Consider the following 24,860-nt stretch of genomic DNA (forward strand, 5'->3'; position numbering starts at 1 on the left):
TATTTTGAAGAAATATAAAGAAAAGGCCTGAACACATTATTATTGTTACAGAAAAGGAAACATCCTGAAAACTCTATTGTCATAATTTGTTTGTCAACTTAATCTTATCTCTGATTCTAGCCTAAGCTTTCTACAACATAGTTGGATATTATCCGTGTTATGTCACTCTTTTATACACGTTTTTTTCAGATTTCCATTGTGTCTTTTCTTACGCACAAGACAATGTTATTGCACAAAGATATCCGATTTTCTTTAATTTTCTTGAACCTGAACAGCTTTTAGATACCGTATTACAAAATGTAGTGATCTTACACTTACCCACTGTTTTGTGTAGGCTATCATGAAAAAGAAGAAAGAAAAAACAGTAATGTTATACTATGTTATACTTAATATCTCATATATATTATTACAACTTGTCATAAGTGTGTCCTCTATAAAAGTATAATTAAATGTCTTCTTAACAGTCAACGTGCAATATATGGCTATACACTTCATGTACATTTGTCTGTATATAAAACTTGTTCCCATAGACGAGAATCTTCCAACATCGTTATACGTATTCCTCAGTCTACGTAGCCATCAATATGTGTATTGTAGAATGTATTCCTGGTGACTACTCGATATGAACTTGTTGAACATCAACCTGCACGGGTTTATTTGTTGCTTTTGTTGTGGATTCCTGTATTTCTTTATTTTTCTATGATCAATATATTTGCCTACACTCTTTATATAATGCCAGATATTACTCAAGTTTTAAAAATTGTCCAAACAAATTAGAAAAATAAAAATAAGAAATCGAATTCAACATTGAATCCTTATAAGACAATGCATTCATATTCTGCTGGATGCAACATATATTTGTACATAGACTGAAATAAATTTTGCAAAAGAGAAAAAACATAAAATTATTTAGTGCTGATGGGAATTCACTCCCTGATCCGAAACATCTAGACTGGATATAATCACAGTATATCACTAACCTCAGTGAGAACTATCGACAGGACTTTGCTGTAGGATAAGACAAATAAACTTGTATAAATATTATTATAAATATTAAAGAAAATAAACCACATATAACACTATTGCTTTCAATAGAGTTTATAATTTGTATTTCGTCTGATTTGCGTCTGTAAACTCAGATTACATAATATTCGATATATTTAGATCCGTTACTTATTCTCAGAGTTTCTGCAGTTGTTTGTTGCGTCTTCTCAGGGATTCTTTTACACAGTAAATAAAGTTATTGGAGGAAAAAATCTCTCAGAAGTATGTATTTTAATGCCCATATAATTCCATCTCAGTGAAATGGTTTAATGTCCATATTAGTGAGGTTCTTTAATATAGATGAGATGCTTTAAGCATCAATGTTTGTCATTTTGGAGAATTACAACATGCAGATTTAACACTCTAAATTGTTTGTGTTTATGACAATTAAAGCTTGTGAACCATAATCGGATACTTCCTAATTATATGTGAGCGTTATTGTCAAAATTCACATGCCGTATTTAGATCTTACTGATACGTTGCTTATCTAATACAGACACCCCCCATGTGGCAATCTTATGAGAATCACTGCCATGGCATTTGTATTGCAAGTACCTACCAAGGTAAATAAAACGTTTGGAACTTTTACGAACATTGCCTTAAGGTACTACATTTCTTGCGTGTGACCATGGGTTAAAATATGTTAATCAGCTGCCCAGTACATGTTTAAAGTATATGCATGCCTTAGGTCATTCAATTCGAATACCATGACAATAAAAATGTCCATCGTAGACTTGGCATTTTGTCTATTTGAACATCTCACAAAAAAAGAGAGCCGGCATGTGATTTATAGTGACAGTACACGGTGACTCGTGGGCCAAGTGATTTTTCATCTGAAAGTTGTTACTTTCTTTGCACTGGAACTTACAGTTGAAATGTGCAAAATTTTACAACAGTAATTGTCATTTTGTCATTGCCTTTCGTATATCTAATGGAATCTCGTTTGCTTTAAAAAATGCAGAAAATGGTCACTCTTATAAAATTGTTATAAGAACTATATATATGGCTGGGTTGAAAGCAAATATATCATAAATGTAACAAAAGCAAATGGATTATTCATGTTTTAGCCACTAATACCATGGTACAAATGACAGATTAGATGCTTATATATGTCAGATCGTAAAAGACTGGTACCATTTTTATAGTTTGCTGTGACGTGCAGATCGTTCAGAAAAATAACTACTGCAAAACGGGCACAAAATTGACACAAACGAAAAACTCGTATATTAAGGGAGCACCATTAGCATTATGTAGCACTGTACTTAATTGAAAATAAATTTGTTAATGGTAAGTTGCATTAAAGTGGCACATAACTGACAGCTCAACCAATCCACTTTGCTTTACTCGATTAGTGCATCATGTGCATTTGTATGTTGTTCTATTTAATTTAATTAATATGAAATTGCTACTGGCAATTATTATACACATGCAAACCCTTACTACTCAGACTGTTAATTCTTTCCTTTAATATGTTATACTAATGTCAATGTAGAGACAAAAACGATAATTATGTCAGTTCCCGGAAGTAAAATGTGTGATTATTTAAGAAGCATGAATGTTATGTACGAGTTATTTGTTGTGATTTTAGGTTTATTTAGTGGCTTGCGAATTTCATAAGACCTTTGCAACGCACTGCAATGTGAATGCGGACATTGTTTTAACAACTGTTTTCATGCTAAAGAGTTTGATCCGAGAGGAGTATTACACATTTAATGAGTTGTGAAATGGACTTCTTTGAGTTATAAAATCAGATTAAATGAAACGAAACTTTACATCTGATCAGAATCTCTATATTTGTGTTTGACTACTAATCAAACGATCATCAGGAATGTATTCCGAAATTTATTTTTTTAACTTTGTAAACATTATGTTAGACATATGAATAATTGTATGTAAAGGTTTTAATAATAAATTTTAGCTGATGCAATATACTAAGTTTAATTGAAATATATGTCTTTTCTTTTAATGAGATATTACAAAAAAACAAATATTTGAATCATATTTTGATATATCGGAGGGGAAAAGTGTGCAAACGGCGGGTACATTAAATTAATAACCATAAAGGTCTCAATTCAATGGCAAAGGAATTATGTACAACTCTAGTATGTTTTTGACATTGTTCTTCCAAAATCATTTAAATTCGACTCGGATATAATGTTTTCTAAAACATATAAATATTTTTTAAAATATCCTGAGAGACGTTACAATATAGGTAATAATTAAATTGTAATCTTCACAGAAGGTTCCTTGGAAATATGGAAATCAAAACATTTAACATCCTGGCATATGGGTGAATGCAATGTATAAACAAAACTTTCATCTGCAAACTATTATAGATGACTTACCTATTTCACATTAATTATTCTTTAAGAACATCTGGTTCAACTTCATTTTCAACGGTTACAGTTAGCTTTTGAAAAGCAACAGTCTGAAAGAATAATTAATAATATATTTTAAATAAATAAAGTAAAATGCATAAATAAATATCACATAAATTAAATGAAATTATTTAATCTCAACCAACATCTGTTTTGCTGTAACAGTTATAATTCACCTACTGACTTTAAGATCTCATGTTTTGTATGGAATATGTCAAAGGTATACTGGTATGCTAACCATGTGGGCAACTTCTTCATGGACGATGATGTACTGACTAGAAAACATTTGCTCAAAATCTGTAAACCTTTCGATGTTTGACATAATTTCTTACATTGGGATTAAGAGGTATTGAAAGAGTTTACACCTGATTACACATTATAAACAAAACCATATCAGTGATGCACAAAATAAGCTGACATGTCTGCAGTGTGGCCATTTATAGTGATGTCTAGCACTGAGGCATAAGACGATTTTATTAACTAAGAAGTATTGCTGATTATGATAAACGGAGTTACTGTGAATGCAATAGGTCAAGGGAGACAACTTAGCATTTGATTATTTCTTATATTTACAAGCATTTGTGTCCCTGGACAAGACTCATGTACCTCTGGTGATTGAAGCAATGAATGGCATGACTGTGATGCATATGGGGGAGATCTATCTTAACATATTATGATATCTAGTGGGGGAACATATATTAGCCGAACACACTCATGATATTGATGATATTGACAGTGTAAGTATTACATATATCTGATTTAATATATATATATATATATATATATATATATATATATATATATATATATATATATATATATATATATATATATATATATATATATATATATATATATATAACTTATTTGTTTGTCAGTTTAAAATTTCTCTTTTTCTTACATGCTATGGTAATGTAACTTTACTCAGTAGAGATGATACTTTTTGAGAAAATTGTTTGACCTTGACTGTTAGTTTATAAACAACAGCTGTTGATCTAAATTCTGACCTGGGTTCAGAATTAGTAAACAAAGTTCTATTCTATTTTAAAGTCATTGGTTGTTGTCAAGGTCATGATGGGATTACGTGGGTTAAGAAGTAAACGCTTTTTTAAAGTTTTATTTTGGGAATAAAATTATTGGTCTAATCAAGGCCATATTCTGTGTATGTGATATAAGCATGATCATGTGACCCCCTTCTAATTTCGCAACTTGGGGGAATTTCGAAACTGCGTCTTATGATACAGTATATTCTTTGTTTTGAGAGAGATTTCTCAGTTTTAGGCCTTTCTCACTGATGTCAAGTTAATTTGTTGTAGCCAGATTTAAGCTATAATACTTTTTCAGTCTATTTGGATTTCAAAAGGATTAATTCTTTATTCTCTGGAAATATTTAGAGGAGTGCTCACACACAAAGTTTGGTAAAACATTGCTTACAAATTTAATTTGGATTTCCAACACCGGAGTGCCATTGTTTGTATTTCTACAAGGAACTGTATATAAGCACAGTACAGACTACAGCATACGTCATCGTTATCCATCTTGGATTTTACATCAGGATTCGAATGTGAAATTATTAGAACATTTATTACTAGGACTTTTGCAATTTAATACTTGGATTATTCGTATATTATTTTGGATTTGATTCTTGGAACTGTAAGTTCTTCTCTTTTTTTTTTCTTCAGAATTTTCCAGGAAAATAAATTATTTGTTAAATTTCAAAATGCTTGTTGTTTTCAATCTTTCTGTGTTACTGTTTAATCGAACCTACACACGTAACAGTCAGTCTTGGAAAGTGTGATATTTGAAGAAAGTAATATTTATTCAATGACAACACATACATTTATAGAACAGAAAACAATCTAATGTAGGGGGAAAAATATCCTGATGCAATGATCACGCAAGTTATAGTATGTCAAGAGAAAATGACTCTTTCAATGACTACACTAAAATTGATAAGGAAGAGGTGATATGTTGTGCGAAAACATCACCAATCATCACAAAAACAAAGCTTTGTAACTAGAACGTATCCCGACATCAAGTCAAACTCGTTTTGATTTATATTCGTAAGACTTGCAAACGTGTCTTATTAGAGAAAAGAAACCACTTATTAAATAGATATATATTTTAAACGCACGATAATGAATCCAAGATACAAAATACAAAAATCAATTTATTATGTTCATAAAAGAAGAAATTTGAAATCCAATCACTAAAATGATGGCTGAAATTACAGTTTGTGTCAGCTAATTATTTTGCAATTGTCAGCAGGTTTCATTGCAACAACTAAAAAATAATTGCATAATAAATACCAAGTAAATTACAGAAGCAACTAAAATCTGAAATTCAAAGTAAAACCCTATGCCTTTGCCATTTTGGGGTTGTATCTAAACTGTGTCTATTTCATGTCGATGTCCACATTCGTTGATTCTGGATTTCAAATGAACTGGCATCTCGTTAGTTATGATCAATCTTTCAGTATACATATTCAACAATTCCCAGGGAATAATAACAGCATAGTCGAAATTTAGCTGGAATACTGTTGGAAGTGTCAAGATTGTTGGATGAATGGTTGATATTGTAAAAATTAGAAATATTTTGAAAACTCTAAATCGCCATGAACACAGGAGTCTCAAGGACGAAACAATTAAATATTGTTCTCTTGTACATGTGACAACACATCTTTGGACTCAAACTTTTCAATATTATGCTTTCTCACTGAACGTTGTTTCGTCTTCATATAATTCTTCAATGTTGAAAATTATTTTCTCTACTTTTTCAACATTATTAAAATACTTTTTTCCAACTGTGTATTCATATAAAAGTCTTAGTGACATGACAAACAACGAACACATATATGGAAAAGAATACTTTACAATTTGACAATATGACGATGTTTTTGTCCTATTTATTCTCCCCGAATTCCTCTCTCAAGACCAGCACAAACAAATAGAAAACATAGTTATATGAGACACATTCTACACCTGCCAGTGACGGTTATGAACCAGTGACTAGTACAGCATTTGATTAAGCTTATAACATCTGGCTTAAGTACATTTTCCTCTCCGAACTTGGCATTTTATAATTAACTGCTACTGCAGGCTTCAACCATCGTTAGCTCACCCTCCATTAGCATTTAAGTGTTGTTTCAATCAGACCTTGCATGAAACGAAGAGATACTAACGTTATCTTCTTGGGCATGGGAAACAAATGAAAACATAACCTTTTGAGAACAACATATATCTTCCAGACCATATATATATATATATATATATATATATATATATATATATATATATATATATATATATATATATATATATATATATATATATATATATATATATATATATATATATATATATATATATATATATATATATATATATATATATATATATATATATATATATATATATATATATATATATATATATATATATATATATATATATATATATATATATATATATATATATATATATATATATATATATATATAAGTGTGTGTGTGTGTGTGTGTGTGTGCTTCAGCGAAACCGTCATTACGGTGACAGTTCATTGTCGCTGGGTAGCCATTACGGCGATAGTAGCATTACGGTGAAACAATCTACATCATCCTAATGTTTGCTATACGTATATAGATTAGCTTCCTGACTGATTTACTTACAGAATTGCATACAAGTATCATAACATCATCGATAACTAGTATTTACAAGTAGCCTAATATCATCGATAACTAATATTTACATATTTTGATGCAAGATATGCAACGATTTTATTAAATAGTGTTATGCACAAATTTAATCTTGTGTTAATGTTATGTTTTCTGCCACCGTCAGTGAATAACCAATAAGGCGACATTTCTAAAATTGCTTCCTATTTTTTCAAAGTTAATGCAAATTTTAAGAAGATGTATTGAATTGATTTAAATGGAAAAGATGGTCTTTTTCATTTCTTTTATCTCGAATCAAATTCTTTGTTAAGACATAACACACTCAACTTTTCGAAAACAAACTGCCCTGTAATTAAAAATATTATTATCTTAAATTTGTGTTTGGTAAATAATACATCAGCGAAACGAACTTAATAAATACATCATAAAATTAAAATAAAAAACGTATTTTTGATCAATAGATTTATAAAAATTATATAAATGTTTCACACATTCAAATATTTTATTTTGTTCTTAATTTATATAATAACCAATGTTTTTCGTTCCATCAAATATACATATGTTGTCAACTAGGACGTAGAAAGTACAAAAGACCTACACCTATCCCTCGATAGCTCGCGCACAACGGGGTCCACAAACATAGAACACACTATAAGCGAGGCATCTGTTACCCAGGGACCTCCAAAAATTGAAGAAAGAAAATTGCTTTTGAGATCGAGAAAACCGTGGGGGGGGGGGGGGGAAGAGGCGTTAGGGAACTGGACTGTTTATTGACTGAATCCTTATTATACAATCACGTCGATAATAATTTTTAATGACGCACTTTTTCTAAGGAAGTTGCTCGTTCGTCTGTTTAAATAACATTTATTTTCAAAATGTCCAACATATGAAAGATCGTTCAACTGGTTTCAATAGCCATTACGTCACCGCTTTTTGTTTTCTTGGTGATTCTGGTTCCCGTAGTGCTGTTTAATAGTATCCTGCCATATCGAGAATCCACTGAGCAGGGAACTAGACTAACTGTTGATACACCACCAAACAAGATTCCTTTTTCTTCAAAGACATGCGACATTTATTTCGTAAGACAATCATCTACGTTGAAACTCAAATTTTTGTATTGCTCAAGTAGTACAATATTGATGTAGTGAATTAATAAATTGGAATTAATAATGAAATTTTTATCATCCTTAAGGATATCTCTAAGTGCCAGTTCAAGAATTCTCGGAAACTCGCTTGCCCACAATGGTCCGTAGCTGTGAAATCAAACTTTATTTCACAAAGTATACGTTTCGTTTGGCTGTCTTGTTATCTTTGATCACAGTTATGAAAGAATCGATTAATTTAAGGTAGCTTATGTCACATACTCAATAACATTTCTAAGTGTTCGATTGATCAAACGAAGTGAGTTCATCCGACTTATGACCGGGGCCACTAGATTTTAAGTTTGTAAGATTTTCGTGCCTTTTAACTTTTCTTTAATTCCGCCTCCTTTTTTTGATGCAAAAGACAATTAACATGATAATACAAAGGAGGACAGCTTTTAATTCAGTGCAACAATACAAAAATACTTCCGCAAGTCAGTTATCAAAACACGGTCTGTACTTAATTAGGTTCTCAGAGAAACGTTCGCAGACATAGCTGTTACGGTATATTTTGACGAATTGTACGTTTAATTACAAGAGGACGCATTGCATTTATGACGATTACACTTAAAAGGAACTAAACGATATAACTAGAACACAAATTTCAATTAAAATAAAAATTATTTAATTTGTATTTATTTATTAAAGTACTACCTCCACTCGGCGTGAGTGACATTTTCATTGATCGAAATTTCGTTACATATCGATAATTGCGGTGTACTAGGAATGCTGTTTGGAAAGAAAATGTAAAAAAATGTATGACCTATTTTTAAATTTGATATTTCATAGTGTTGATTAAAATTTTCAGGTCTGTTTTCGACAATAAAACGAGCGATGAATCAAAGTTTCCATTACCAATTTTGATCGCGATTTACTTCAAATTCAACACATAAGGATCAATTTTGGGGGTATTTTCTGGTTTAAAAGATGGGATCCACGCCCAACCCCACTTTATAAGCGGGTTAGCGAGTTATCAGGGCTCGAGTTATTGAGGGAGTGGTGTACATGTAGAGAAGGTTGGTAAGATTGTTGCATATTATTTGTGTAATAAATAAATGTTTGCTTTACTCATGAGATGACATTAAATAGTTCATGGAAACTTAATTTAGAAAATGATGCCCAATTTGTTTAAAAAGAGTCACTAACTTAAGTAATCAAGGGCAGGGTTTGAAACGGGATGTTGAACTTAAAAGTTCATAATATTTCTACTGAAGTGCTATGGCATCACTGCTCTTAAATTTAGCGATTGGTGAATAAGTAAATAAAGACATCGAACTTCAAGATATTATGTCTGTTTGGTGTTCTTTGCTCTATATTAACATACATTTCAGGGCCGGATCAGGTCAAGTGTTGGGGAGGTCCAAACTTTCAAAAGAATCATGACTTTCCTCGAAAGGGCAAAGTCAGTTTGCTGAAGGTGTGTATAATACCAAATAAATGTGCGCAAGAAGAAAACAATGATCAAATTTCAAGTGACAAGTGACTGTGCATTTAATATCCAGTTTACATGAGACGATTGTGGCATAACTTTACTATAAAAGCTAACTTTTATATTTCTCTGACCGCCATACTACCATCACGGGGCTCCAATCGTTACTTAAAATGTACCTGTCATACAAGCACTATGTAGCTATTGTATACTGCATGAATGACAGGTACATTGTAAGCAATGATACAAGCCCCTGTGACTGCCATCTTGATTTATTAATCTTCCTGCACCTCCTAAAAAAAATTATAAACATTCTAATGATGGCTGTTTTATCCTGATTGAAAATGGTGCCAATTTTATGCCTGTTATTTTTGCTGGAGTGTATAAGTTCACATATGTTTGAGTTAAAAGAAATAATATTGTCTGGAAATTGTTTAGGCTAGTAGGATGCCAGTCAATTCAGCTTACGTATGTGTACAGACAGCAAGATATCTGTTTAAACAGATAAAAAGGACCATTTAATTTTCACTCAGACTCTCTCTTTCTCTCTCTCTCTCTCTCTCTCTCTCTCTCTATCTATCTATCTATCTATCTATATATATATATATATATATATATATGCTTTAATGTTTAATGCTTTTATTTTGTTAACAGTGGAGCATCATTCTCTTCAACTGACTCATATTCATTGACTGGATGCCAGGAGGGAAACTGGTGATTTCTACCACAGGCATTTATTGTTGTAGTGGTTATAACTTACGGGTTTAACACCATTTTATGCACACGATACACGACAGTATGTATATTAGGTGAAGTTAGACCCAGGAAGAATCAACAATGCACAGGAAGTTACTGGCTAGTTTTCTTTTTTTACAAATACCTATGTTAGCTGAGCCTCGGTCTCGACCCCCATGTAGAGGTGAGATTTCAGTGATCTGTCTAGAGGAGTGCCTTTGGGATACTGGGCCACCCAAGGCTCTGCGTTCATTGTATATGGCTCACTGATCAAAGATTGGCAGACTAGTAGCAAGATAGAGGTCAGCTTTTGGGCAAATATGGTTATATAATAAAAATATTAGTGTACTTTTTGATGCCATGTCATTGGTTGGATAAATTCACTAAATAGTTTATTGATTTTGTACCATATCATTAATAAACTAATTAACATTATGTGGCTTAAAACACTGCTCTTTTGGATTATATATTATGCTTCCACTTCTCTATTCTTTCACAAATTAAGAAAAATATTTGTTTAAAACATTTAATACAGCAGCAATATCAAGCATACGTAAGTTATGTACATTTTATTTACATTGTTAGTTTTTTATTCACTTGTTTTTCTACTTTGTTATATATATAACAATATGCAATTGTGTGTTGTCCAAAATTAAATTCATTTTCTACCTGCCTTGATCTGTTGATTTGGTTTTTCTAGTGCACATGTTTATCACAATTCGAGTCCTGAACATTGGAAAGTTTTTATGAATTGTTGGGTCTACCTGCTGTTTACTACACATTTTACATTATAGTAACATACTCCTAATTATAACTAAGATTTTATTTTGTAAACATTATGAACCTTCAAGAAGGTTATTTGCCATGAGGTAAATGGTGTTTTTTTAGAAATTTTAAGTGTGACCTGAGGTCAGGCAGAAGACTATATAATTTTGTTGCTGAAAAATATATTCATTTATGCTATAAGATCTTGCGGCAGAATCATTTGTATTATTTGTGTCCTTTAGTTCATTTGGGCTTGATTTGTTTCTTCAAACCATTTAATTCAAGTGATTCTTCTTTGGAAATATAGAGTTCGCTTCAAAAAAATAACATTCTTGGAAATAGAGAATTTATACTGAAATTTCAAATAAGGATATATTCTTGGATTGTATTATTGTGATCTAACAAAAGATTGTTTGTACATCATCATGACACGCTCACCACAGGCACAACAGGAACTTCGATATTTGATTTAATCTGAATTTCCACTAAAATGTATTCAGAACTTTGTTTATTGGGACTTGTGTCTGTAATTCTAGAATTATTTGTGAATTAATTTTGCAATACTTTAAGTTCCTTTTCTTTTACATTTTCAACTTGTATTCTTGGGAAATAAATTATTTATTGAATTTTACAAAGCTTGTTGTTGCTCACTCTTTTATATTATTTAAAGCAAATAGAGTTGTACTAGATCGCATACCTTAAAATTGTCTTTACTTAATTTATAGAGTTCTGTGTATCTATTTTAAGCTGGATGACATTCATTTTGTTATTCGACTTAATAATTTTAATATGGGGATAATTTTTTAAATTTTATTTTTAATGTACTGTACAATATGACACATTTAAATATTTATCTTTTTACCAAAGAAGTAGGTTGATTTTAAATACAAATAGAGTTTTCCAGATTCTCTCCACGTTGTACAGTTTACTGAATGTCTATATGTATTTTTCAGTCAAGTTAGTAAAATGCATACCATGTTTGTTGTTTTCAAACAAATCAGGTACAGTCATTCCTCCTTGATAGCCGGAATTGATTGAATTGATTGTAGCAGTCCCATCTGTATGTCAGATGAAGAACAGCTGTATTATCAGACAAGTGTTCGGATAATATTTCTAAACTTTACATGATTAATATCAAAGATTAAATTATTTTTTAATGGATGCATACTTTTTCAGAATTGTATCATGATTTACTTTTTCAAAATGAACAGAATAGATATGTAAAGCTTTAAATGATAATTTTGATAAATTCTGTCATCTAGTTCCACTTTTCTTGTAATATTGACTCAAAATCACTGTTGCAATAATTATATTAGTTTTTTTTTTTTTAAAAAAATATATATGAATGTATTATCAAAATTTTATTTACATCCATATGCGCTACTATTAAAAGTGAAACTGAAATTAATGTAGATATATATTATTTTAAAAAAGACGAGTATAAACAGTGTGATTATTTATCTGACACGATCCTTTTTTCTCTTCTCATTATTGCATTTTCAGCTTGTTTGATGTAAACAATCATTATATAAGTAGAATGTTAATAAAAACAGGTCTCTGAGGTCGGTAAGCATATATTGCAAGATCGTTCACTCACACTTATAAATTTACTGCTTCTTGTACTAATGCTTGTAACTGACAGGGTCCGAAATACTTTAGCATCATGAACAATAGGTAAGGGTGATCAAGTCCAAATAGTTAACCAAATATATCATATAATAAGTATATCATATAATGCACCTATAATAAACAATTTCAGTATATATTTCTTGTTCATAATACAAATAATAAAAAATAGTTGTATTCTGCATCAATAAATATGAGTAGTTAAACAGAAATGATAAGCGCCAGCTGAAAACTTCCGTTTTCTAAACAGTTTAATATTTAATGGGGGAAGTTTTCGGCTAAAATAATTACAAAGTTCACAAGTCCTGCTTACTATTGATACCATCAAGGAGAAGATATTTTGGACCCTAACACAGGCTTTTTATTAGTGTAATTATTATCATCTTTCATATTTTCATGGCATATAATGAACTTATTTTTCTGTCTTATCAGCATCATATGCATGTTTTTTTTCTCTACATATCTGCACTATTAATATTCTATTTGTTCCCTTTCTTGCGTAGGAAAGAGAAATGAGTGGATATTAAATACACATTTGTCCATCCAACTTTTGTTTCAAAACAATAACTCGTATACTGGGTTTCAAGCAGTTTCGTTATGGAGCTAAAAGTGGAGCAACCTTTTCATGTGATTGTGAGCATTGTTTGTCATTGTGACAAGAACTACGTTAACTATTGCTGGATTTCATACAAATTTGGTATTCGGTTTATTTATGGCTTACAGGGCATGGTAATGTGCAAATAACAAACTTTTTACAAAGATCCACACTTGGAGAGCAGTCATGTGTGAGAACTTCAGCAGTTTAAAGACATGCATATAAATGTTTACTCCGAACAGTATACAATTTTTATTATTTAATTTTTAATGTTTAATGTACTTGTTCACATGCATCCTTTTTCACCGTTTTCGCTGGACATAAATGGTTGTTAAGCTAAATTTAATTTTCAGATTGGGTCATGGACTAAGTATAGTATCCTGTTCAGTCCTTGCATGAAGAACTTTTGCATATACTGTTTGAAATACAGGCTCCCTAGAAAACCCTAAATGGATGATTGCCAACATGAGTCATCTTCACATGACGATTTTGTTTGTCAAATACTGGTTGCCATTACAATGGTGATGATAAAGATTTTTGAAGTTAGGCATACCAGCCCCCTCCCCCATTTTAGTGACATTAGAGGAGTTCCCAATTTAGATAAAATCCTGGCAGCTTATCTGATTATGTATTGCAGTAAATGCACATAATAACAAAGACAGATGTGATATCACATTGTCCATGTATATTGATAGGCAAACACCATTAGTTTAATTAAAGGCATCAAGATTGTTTATCCTTCTGATACCTCTTTTTGAACATTAGGAATTTACAAAAAGCAAACTTTAGAAAATGTTCAAAGGCTTTTACCTTATCAGCATATTTTATTTCTATGGTCAAATTGAATTTTCAGGAATTTTCTATATATACTTGCTTCATTCAATGAACGAAATGAAATTTGAAAGTTATTGGCAATCTACTTCAAATTTGTTTGTCAGTACTAATTACTGCAATAATGAGATTTAAAAGTGCTTTTAATAATAACTTGGTAGGCAGTAGCAATTACTTCACTATGTAAAAGTTCAAACACAGGGACAGTTTCTTGCTGTAATGTTTTCCATCATTATTATTCCCTATCTTTTAAATCATACTTTCTTTCTCTTCAGCTCTTGTTTGATACACTTTTTGCTCCAATTTTATTTTTATCAGAACTTAAATATAACAATCACATTCAAGTCATGTTGTTTCTATTCACATACACGTATCAATTTCAAGATCTTGAAGGTCTGAAATAGGTTATAACATATGGCATATAAGAACTACATGATTGTAATTGGAGGTTTTAACATTAAACTTAACAAATTCACCATACCATTATGCATTGTTCACAGAGAGAAAACATTCATCATGTTCATGGATGGATGGATGGATGGATAAATAGAGAGATGAGATATATAGGTAGATAGATAGATATGGCCTCATATTTTGATATAGAGATTTAGTAGTTTTAATATAAATTTAATTACAAACGTGTTGAATTGCACATCAGTTTTATATTTCAGGCACAAAGCGGGTACCCAAGCCAACCTTACCTTGCATGCTTACCACAAGCTTGCGACAAGCTAGTTGAAGTTACACAAGCTAGTAAGGCTGCTCACACAAGCCTGCAAAAGGAATTTCTCCAAGTCTGCAAGCTTGGAAAATCAAAAATGCAAGCTTGCAGAAGAAATTTTTCCAAGTCGGCAAGCTTGGAAAATCTAAAATTCAAGCTTGCAAAAGGACTTTTTCTCATTAAGTCTGCAAGATTGCAAAATCTAAAATTCTGCATAAAACTGCACGCCAGCGTGCAGAATAATTTAATCAGTCATGAAAGTTGAAACTTGGTAGCTAGCTATAGCTCCTGCATGAGATTATGCAGTACCTGTTGAAATGTTGAATATATATTTTGATTATATATCATGTGCAGTAAGAAACAAGTTAAATTTGAATGTTATTTTGTTTCTAATTCATAGCATCTGATAATGCACTCTAGTTAAATATATGTATATACATTTTCAATTCTTGCAGAAATACTAAACAATCTAACTTGGCTGCTACATACATAAAATGTATTATTTCAACATTTCTCTGTCTGAACGTAAATAGGAACATTATTAATATATATTTCAAATTAAACTGATTTCTTGTCCTTGTTTAATATAAAATGTAATTTATTTCTACAAATATCATTTTTCCAGTTTAATGATATATCTTGTTTAAAATATCAGCCAGGTTAGATAAACAGTTGAGTTTTATGCGTTTAAAATAAATTCTTCAAGTTATTGTACACTGAATCAGCTATTTTGTTAGTGAGTGACATGGATTATAATCATAAAATAACTATTTTTTTGTCTTTAATCGGTTTATGTTCCTAAAAATACAAATATTTCAATCTACAAGTAAACCAGTTTTAAACTATACAAAAACTTGTCCTTACAAACACATATAACCAGTATATTATCAAAGTCATCCCATACAATGTTTACTATAGAACCAATTCAATCACATTCCACAGTATTAGGTCTTAGCATGATACAGCTTTTATCTTTTAAAAAAATTAATAAATAAACCCACACCAACGTTTTCAAGAGGTATGGCTACAAAATGATCAGACAATCCCAGGATAAATGTGAATCAGACATGCATGAACCAATTTGGTTTTATCTACAAATGCACATTTTTCATATTTTGTGAATTTATTTACAATTGCAAGAGAATGAAGGAGTGCATCTGCAGTCATTCATCAAGCAGCAGCACAGTGGATAAACTTTAACGTAGAACATATATGAAAGACTGAATAAAGAATTCCATTTAGTAAAATCCTGTAAAATAGATAGTAATTGCTAATTGCAAAGTTATTTACAGACTAACTTAATACAGCAAGATATTTTATGTCAAATACTTGTAAATGCTATTTACCGACTGCACCATCAAATCTAGTTTCAGTAACTCCTGTAATATTAACTTCTGACAATAAGTATTTGAAAGAATTGTCATAGATTTGTTTCAATGACAATCTTCTGCCAGAAGAAAAAAATAATTGTCAGTTATTTACTTACTAAATAAAAATTAAACAAATATATACAATAATAACGATGTTGTAGGGCAATCAAATTCCTTTTGATTTAAAATAATGTGGATTTCTGATGAACAATTACAAAGCAATACTTAGGTAAACAAAAATACAAGGACACTCACTTTGTTGTGTCGGTGCTACAAACAACCTATTAAGAAAAATATCGACAAGCTGTTTTACGTTTTTAGGCAAGTTTATTTGACAATTAGTAGTATCTAAAAATACCGGTCTCGTTTATTGTGGGTAGCCAATAAATCTAGAATGGCAGGCCGACTGGCTAAAGGATTCACTACAAGCAGAGAACTGACTGGTTCTATTGGCCTGGTGTAAATATTGACGTTACTATGTGTTGTCGGTCTTGTGACGTATGTCATAAACTGTGTCTAAGAGGAGAGTTTCACATGTTCCCCTAGGCCAAATGCCCTTGATGAACGCACATTTCAAAATAGTTGCTCTGGTTATTGTCTGGCACACACAACCTGTGACTGATAAGAAAGACGGGTTTATCCTTACACTTGTGAATTATGCTACTAGGTACCCTGAAGCCATATCATTGCCCATTACCGAAACAGAGAGGGTAACCGAAGCGCTAGTTGATATATTCAGCAAGGTAGGGGTGCTGAAAGAAATTGTAACGGATTGTGGAACCCAATTCACTTCCGACCTCATGAGTGAAGTTAATAGGTTGTTAGCGATAAAACAACTGAATACGCTACCGTACAATCCCATGTGTAATGGTCTGGTAGAAAAGTTCAATGGTAAATTGAAACAGATGTTAGGTCGAATGCGCGCCGAATGTCCTCAAGACTGTGTCCGTTATTTGAATGATCTATTCACGTATCGCGAAGTGCCGCAAGATGGTTACCTAGGGTGAATAATTGTCTTTTCGAATTAAGTTATTAAGCTAACATGCATCTCGTCGTAGATCTGCCTGCCTTATGATATAGGGTTTAGGTCATCCTCCTCTAAAGTTACGATAAATCTATTTCACGGTACACTTAAAGGAAATATACCGAAAGTATATTGAAACAAAATTCATCACAAGCGCATAGCGTTTAACGCGACAAAATAAGTTGAATTTTCTTGAATTTAACCAATCCCGCTAATTCCAGATATTGCCCGTGCATGCTTATTAACACGGAAAGTACACAACTTTCGATGTATGCAGTCAATGATGATTTTGTTTATCTGACAACATCAGACGAATGATAAACTATTGTCTCTAATTTCCATAGTTAGATTGGGTATGACAAATCTGAATAGCTAAGCTAAGGTTCAGCAATATTTGGTTACTGTGGTAACTTTCATCCTTATGTTGAGTATTGTTTGCTTTCAAAACAAGGTAGTATCTAGAGTAAATGGTAGATACGTGTTTTCTTCCGGCGTCTTTAGGATACGAGTCCGACGCTCTACCAACGTAGTTATTGATACTCCCTTTGCTATTTAAAAGGAAACGTGTACAACAAAATTCATTTTCTTTAAAACTACCCAGCTTTTCAATCATGAAAATACTCATATCCTCAGACTGTCTTAGTCATTGTGATAATTTCAACTGATGAGTGTGTTGATTTCGTTTTTTGAAAATTTAGATGCTTTTTGTCATAGTGTATTGGTTTTTGTGTTCTAATATCTCTCTTTCTCTCATAAGAGAGATATTACTGTCAGTTGTTTACCTGATTATTGTAATTGACAGTCTTTAATTGATCATGCTGATAACTAATTATAGTGTTGCTGGTATTTCATAACTGTTTACTTTTTAATTTTAAGACTACTGCTTTTCTTTAGGCTGTGATCTTCTCCTTCCACGAAACTGGTCTTGTAGAATTCAAAACTAAAGAAATATAAATAACATAGGATTGATGTAGAAATAAATACATTGTTTTGCTAAAGCACAAATCATTATATCGTTCTTGAAGTGACTGAAGTGAAATTCTCTCGCTGGACACATGACCAAATAATCTGGTTAGAAGCCCAACTCTGAAGGAACTATACAGCATACATTTATCAGTAAAGCTCATAGCCGAGATGGCTCTGTATTATACATGCATGTTCCTGACTCGCCCAATATTTGTTAACGACCTTACTTCAACCATTCTGGTCTAGTGACATTTATCGATTTTCGACCCTTAATCTTTCCGCCTATTTCCATTTTTGATAGTAACCCCCTAACAAATATTACCATTATATATGGCCTGGTGAATGTTTAAGTTTGTATTTCACGTCTGTTGTACTAGTGTATAAGATATGAAAAAAACAAAAGTGCTCCAAAACTGACAATACTTTTTTTTCGGCAAAGCCATCAAACTGGACTCCACCGAAGTAACAAACAGCATGACTTTGATCTGATATAAAAAGTTTCTCTCTTTATATTTCTCACTCACTCACAGTTTTTCTTTAGCTATGTGCATACGTTGTATACTTCCATCTGCGAATGTCACCAAAAGAAGTACGAGATATATTTTCTTTACTAATAGACCTCAAAAATGAATCAGAATTATAATTAGAATTATAATAAGAAATTAAGGTACTGCTTTTTTCGTTTGTTTGTTGTCTTTCAACCACCATAAGGCTTAGTAGAATGATACCAACCCCTCCACCTTATCCACCATAACGAATACGAATTTTTAGTCTTGTACGCTCGAACCTTTGGATACCTCTGATATCTGCATTAGTTTCTGATCCATGCACGCTTGGAAATAAATATTATTTATCACATCCAATAGAGTATTGAAATCAAGTGGTACGGTCATCAATGTTGTTATACTGTTGTTACTTTACTACAATAATTACTATTATTATATTGAGACCATGTTGAAACTTTAAACTTTATTTAATTTTACAGCAATTTACGTTCAGTTTATGCTGAGGACAATTCAAGGTTCACATGTTGGTGAACATTCACTTTTTTGTAAGGTGCAGGAAACAGGAGTACACAAACAACAACACTGACATTGGGTGGGAAAACACTTTACCATCGAGCATGCTGAGACCGTTCAAGGAAATGGGGACTACTAAGGTGTAACGCCAGTATTTTACCACTGAGCAACCCGCGATATTTTAATGTTAAATTTGTTATATGTTTGATAAAGCGTTATTCCTTACTTGGAATTGTATTGCTTCCTAAAGTTCCTTAGATAAATATACTTCGCCACTTTTTCTACATTGGTTTATGTCCGTGTTGGTTTTGCGAGGATATCTATCTCTGCCTCAAACCCTTTCTTACGCACACACATACACGGATAAACACACATTCTTGTAAAACCTACCAAACGGGGCCATATGATTTGTACCATCAAAACGGGGACATTTCTATTAACAAATTATGAGCGATAAAGATCTAATTTAATATGCATTTGATACATACATGCCATTTCTAATTGATTTGTGGTTGACTTCCAAGAAACACTGTATGATATTCTTTGCCATCAGAACGGGGACTCACACACATATACACAGTACTGGAATTTATACAAACAAATAGGGGACATTCAATAAGTATGTATTTTGATTCTAAATCGAAACTAATTCAATCTAACTACCGCAGTAATCTCACCTGATTCACATAGTTCCCATCCATATCAATAAACTAAATTAAAATTATCATGTTGAATCTTTATATAATATTTGTCGTATATATAATTAAAAATGGTGTTCAGGAGTTTGAAGAAATTGAGTTGTCATAATTGTGTGAAAATATAGAGAATGTGTCCCTATTTCTAAAATGAAATAATCAAAGATATGCATGCCAATCTCCAGTTAAAATACTTTTATTGGCAAGACTATGGTTTAGAATTTAAAATGTCAAACACAATAACATATTTTTAACTTTTAGTGCAATTCCTTACATTAACAAGCCAATACATGATAAGATATATTCAATATGAAACACAGCAAAAGTTTATTTTGTATGATGGCATGGTTTGATTTTAGTGATCTCAGGTCAGAGCCGCATAAGTGACCAAATAGTCCCTATTAAAATCTAATTGTGTGGATCAAATGTGTTACGCCATGTGCAGTATTAATGGTAGTGACTGGTAAATCGTACAAATGAATCATCGAGAAGGGACTGCCCCTTTATCTGGAGACGCCTTTTATTCTTACTATGACGGTAAATATGGTGCAGAGTTACAAGCGAAATGAGGCTTAAAATCATCATTTGACTGACTTAAAGTAGCGTATGAAAATAGTTCCCGGTATTTGGTGTTTGAGTTGTGATTTGTATTGTATGGTAGTTAAGTACGGACGCTACGTTACGGAAATGTATTCAGGAGAAACAATGCATTTGTGAGGTAGGGCGGCAATTGTATAGTTGTGATGTAAATGTGTAGTTTTGATATTGGTGGTCATGTATTCATTGGAGGAAAATTATTATAATATATTTGATTCGTTCACTAATGAGACCTCTTGTATTTAACATTATTAATGTTCTGCCTTTCGCTGAGTGAAGTCAGTTGTAAATTTAATGTTGCGTATTTGTGGTCATTTATTGATTAGAGAACAATTTACCACCGTCATCATCGGGTCCTTAGAAAAGGGAAAATAAGGGACTTATGGCCAGAAAGAAATGAAGCTGGCTAAAAGGAAGAACGGCAGACAGAAGTAACAAAACCGAGAGGGCGAGAGAAAGACAGAGAGAGAGAATATAAAAGGTACTGACTAAACGAGATCAGAATGTGAAATATTTGATAATTTACCTCTGAGTCAAACAAAATGTATGATATATCGAGAAACCTTAACTTTGTATATAAAAGCTTGTATTTTCAGCGTCGTGACAGGTACAATAACTTACAAAAGTTATTTTTATTTCCTATTTGCTCAACCTTAACTTCTCGGATTTACCTATAATGCGGTTGATTGGAGGAAAAGAAATGTTATTATGTTTGGTTACCATGTAGACTGTTCCTTATTATGCTTCTAACTACATTTGAATGAACTAAAATCAATGTTGATATTTTCCAGTGTATTTCTTATCCAAATGTGCATGGCTCAGAGTTAAATAGGAGATAAAATATACAAGCTCAGATGAAAACCGTGCTCAATAATTGCATGAAACCTTTTATTCAGTTTTTTTTTTGGTTCCCGATCTAATCTGGCGAAATGTGTTATGAACGTTGGACTACCCATTAATAAACATGTATATCGATATTGCTCTCTGTGTTAAAATAGAAAATATATCATATATATTTGTCTATGTTTCTACAAATGATTTAAATCCTGTTAGCTCTTCTTGATGCCGCCATTTTCGGTCAGTAATTCGGAAGCGACGTGCGCAAGCCCATAGCACAACAGTGTGAATTTTTACCGCGTAAACGGGGACGCAGTTTTCCGACTGATACACACGAGGTTTTGAGTCGAGTGGGATGTGTGTATTGTTGTGTATAGCATGATGTGAAAAAATACCAATAAAATGGGGACATGCTCAGATACGCTAATTGTAAGGTTTGCATCATTAAATAAGGCCTTGGCATTCCATTTAAGCCGACATTACAAAACGGTATTTCCCCGTTCCGAGTTGTGTCCCGGTCTGTTGGTGTGTATTCACACTGACGTCCCCGTTTCGCGCCCTTTACAAACGCACACAAACTCTCACACACAATTACACAGTATCTGATCAACAACTTCTTGTGACCAAGTAGAGAAAGAGAGATTAGCTTAACTTACGCGTTGATATACTCTTATAATAATAATAATAATAATAATAATAATGTTTATTTAACGATGATAACACATTTGTTCATGAGAGACATATATACCATGTGGTACGTAATTTGTGTCACAGATTACGGTATGTATGTTTGTTTTTAAATGTCACCTACACACACTGAAGAATCCTTGTACACATACTCACAAAGATTTAAAATGAACTAATATATGTAACAATAGTAGTCAACAGCTGCATATATACGAATACCTTGATATACACAGGTATACATATTTTGGAATGTCAGAAGTCATCTTTCCATAGCCTGAATAAAACATACACATATTATTCTTGACCAAATTATAAAATTCTCTATTGGTGGGCTTTAATATTTCATTCCATGTAGTCAATAAATAATTTCCTTAATTAGATTTTAAACAATGCAATGGAATTTGAATTACGGATGCTCAGGGATTAGGTACTCATACAAAGAATATGATTTTGAAAAGGTTTGTTTTTGAACACGGAATATTAGTATCGTTGTTTATTGTTTGTCGGAGACTAAGCTAACTATTTAATGATCTTATTTGATTTAGGTTATTGATATAACCTGGGGCAAGATAGTTTAAGGATTTATATATCATGATTCCTTTAAAAATAAAGAATGCGTGTTTTGTCTAGGCAGCCGTTGTAGACGTAAACACAATCGTTTGAGGGACTGATAATAGAAAATATCAAAATTATCCCCTCATTCCTTTTCTGGAGATTGTCAATGCTGTGTAGTGTAATGGAATGCGTTCATCCATTTGGTACATTAGTCTATCAGTGCTAGTAAAAATCCCGAAAAATAATGTTCAGGTGACTTGGCAATGTAGAAATTATGACAGCTATGTTTTGAGAGTTAATATATTGACTACCATTGTGCATATATGATCGATATGTTAAAACTAGAGAAAAAAACACGTCGAAAGAAATTTTATGTTATAAGTCTTTAGTCTTTCCCATTACGTTTCTATTCTTTTTGATTTCAATGCAATAGTTGGAATACTTGCAATACTTGGAAAACATGTCTAAAGTATCTGGATCGTGAATTCAAATGCAATCTGTTTTTAAGTGCACAAATATAGAATGCTTTCGTCCAAAACTTCCAACATGGCTACTATCCAATTACTGCCATAAAGTGGCTCCATGCTCTAATTAATTGAACAAAACGGTCGCTATTATTTTCTTTTCAAATGCCTTGAAAACCTTGCTGTCATTCATCATATGTGCTGGAAGCAATGCACTAGGATGTCAGATTTTGGTCATATGCATGCGCAAATTTATTTTCTACTAAAGTTAATCAATTCCAAAGGAGGTATGTTTGGGTTTGGATTTACTCTTTTAATCAAACATTATTTTTTCAATTTTGTTTTAAATCGTCGACACAGCACATGTTTACGGCCAAGGCCAGTCCAGCCGTACCGCTGGTGTCGATTCTAAGATGGATTGGTAATTGGATGCGTGGATAGAATTATAAATGCACTGAAGGGGTGAGTGAATATATGGACATATGGGGTTGGTGCATAGTTCATATATGAATCAGTAAATTTGGTATACAAGTAGTCATGATACTGAAGCGTAAGTGACTAAAGCCACGGCGCTTCATTTAACAGATTCGAAAGCATGTTATATTGTATGTCTAATTATGTTTTTGTTTTCTCAGTAGAGCCGTAAAAAGGGGAAGGTAAGATTGACATGAATTCTTACGACATATATACCTTTATTTACACAGTATTTATGAGATAATCAAACATATAGAGGCAAATCTTGCCAGGAATAAAGCATGTTTTCTAAGATGACTACGTCTAATTCGAATCAAGATTTCTGCTTGTAATTATATTATAAGGACCACACTGATAAAACGAGATAATGAACCCAAGAAACTAAATCAATGGCTAATTATCTCCACTGGTTTTCTTCATACACTTTCAAAGATAATTTCAACTGGCGGACACAAGAAGATACTGCCCAAAAGCTCGATGTAGTCAGCAGTTTGTGATCCATGATGGTGAGATTGTGGAATTGGGGTTTAATATTGCAAAAATATTGGTCAATTTAAGTATTATATTTGTCACGTCAACATGTTTAAACACTGAGAGCAGGTTTCATTTTAGATTGCTGCCCATGAATCATCACAAATTTATTCAGCTCTCCAAAACAAGTGAATTAGATAAACGGACTGAAATGATAATGGTTTATGTCTAAACATAGATGTAAAGATAACTATTGTTTGCTGGCATATGACCCTGAACGATTGGGATGTTCGCTCTTAGATTTAGATCTTATTCAGCTATAATATATTAGCAGGGATATATGTGATTACTGAACTAGTTGTTTACGTTTCCCTTTTATTTCTTAATCTTAACTCCACTGAGGAACCGAAACATTACAGGAACGAACATAAAGGTATGTTTGTCATTAAATAGTGAAGTGTCTAGACCTTAGTCACCACGTTTTATTACAAAGAATATGTTTATACTGTCTAGGTTATATCAAATCAACTACCTATCGATCTATATATTCATCTACCCACTGACGCACCTGCAAGCACCATGGCCGTAACAAATCTCGTATTGAAAGCACAATTTTAAATACAAAGAAAAGCCATGCCCTAGCATGCCTCCTGCTGAGCTGATTATCTTTAGGAGATGATTAAAACATACATACATACAAATTATATTTGCGATCCAAGTACGCCTTACTAACAACAATGCGCTCTAGGTATTTGAAAGAAC

The 24,860-nt window shown here is 32.2% G+C and overlaps 1 long non-coding RNA gene across 1 annotated transcript in view; it reads right to left on the reverse strand.

Moving 5' to 3' along the window:
• Positions 1 to 318: 318 nt before the first annotated feature.
• LOC149790486 (uncharacterized) overlaps positions 319 to 24,860 on the reverse strand; it is a 35,988-nt gene continuing 11,446 nt past the window's right edge. Inside the window, exons 2-4 of the long non-coding RNA XR_016423624.1 lie at positions 3,390 to 3,472; positions 981 to 1,008; positions 319 to 335 (exon numbers count right to left, since the gene is read on the reverse strand). This is a non-coding gene — a long non-coding RNA (uncharacterized LOC149790486). The remainder of the gene's footprint in view (positions 336 to 980; positions 1,009 to 3,389; positions 3,473 to 24,860) is intronic.

This window comes from Sinohyriopsis cumingii, chromosome 10, assembly GCF_028554795.1.
Source record: "Sinohyriopsis cumingii isolate HCF-2022 chromosome 10, ASM2855479v2, whole genome shotgun sequence".
Classification (NCBI taxonomy): domain Eukaryota; kingdom Metazoa; phylum Mollusca; class Bivalvia; order Unionida; family Unionidae; genus Sinohyriopsis; species Sinohyriopsis cumingii.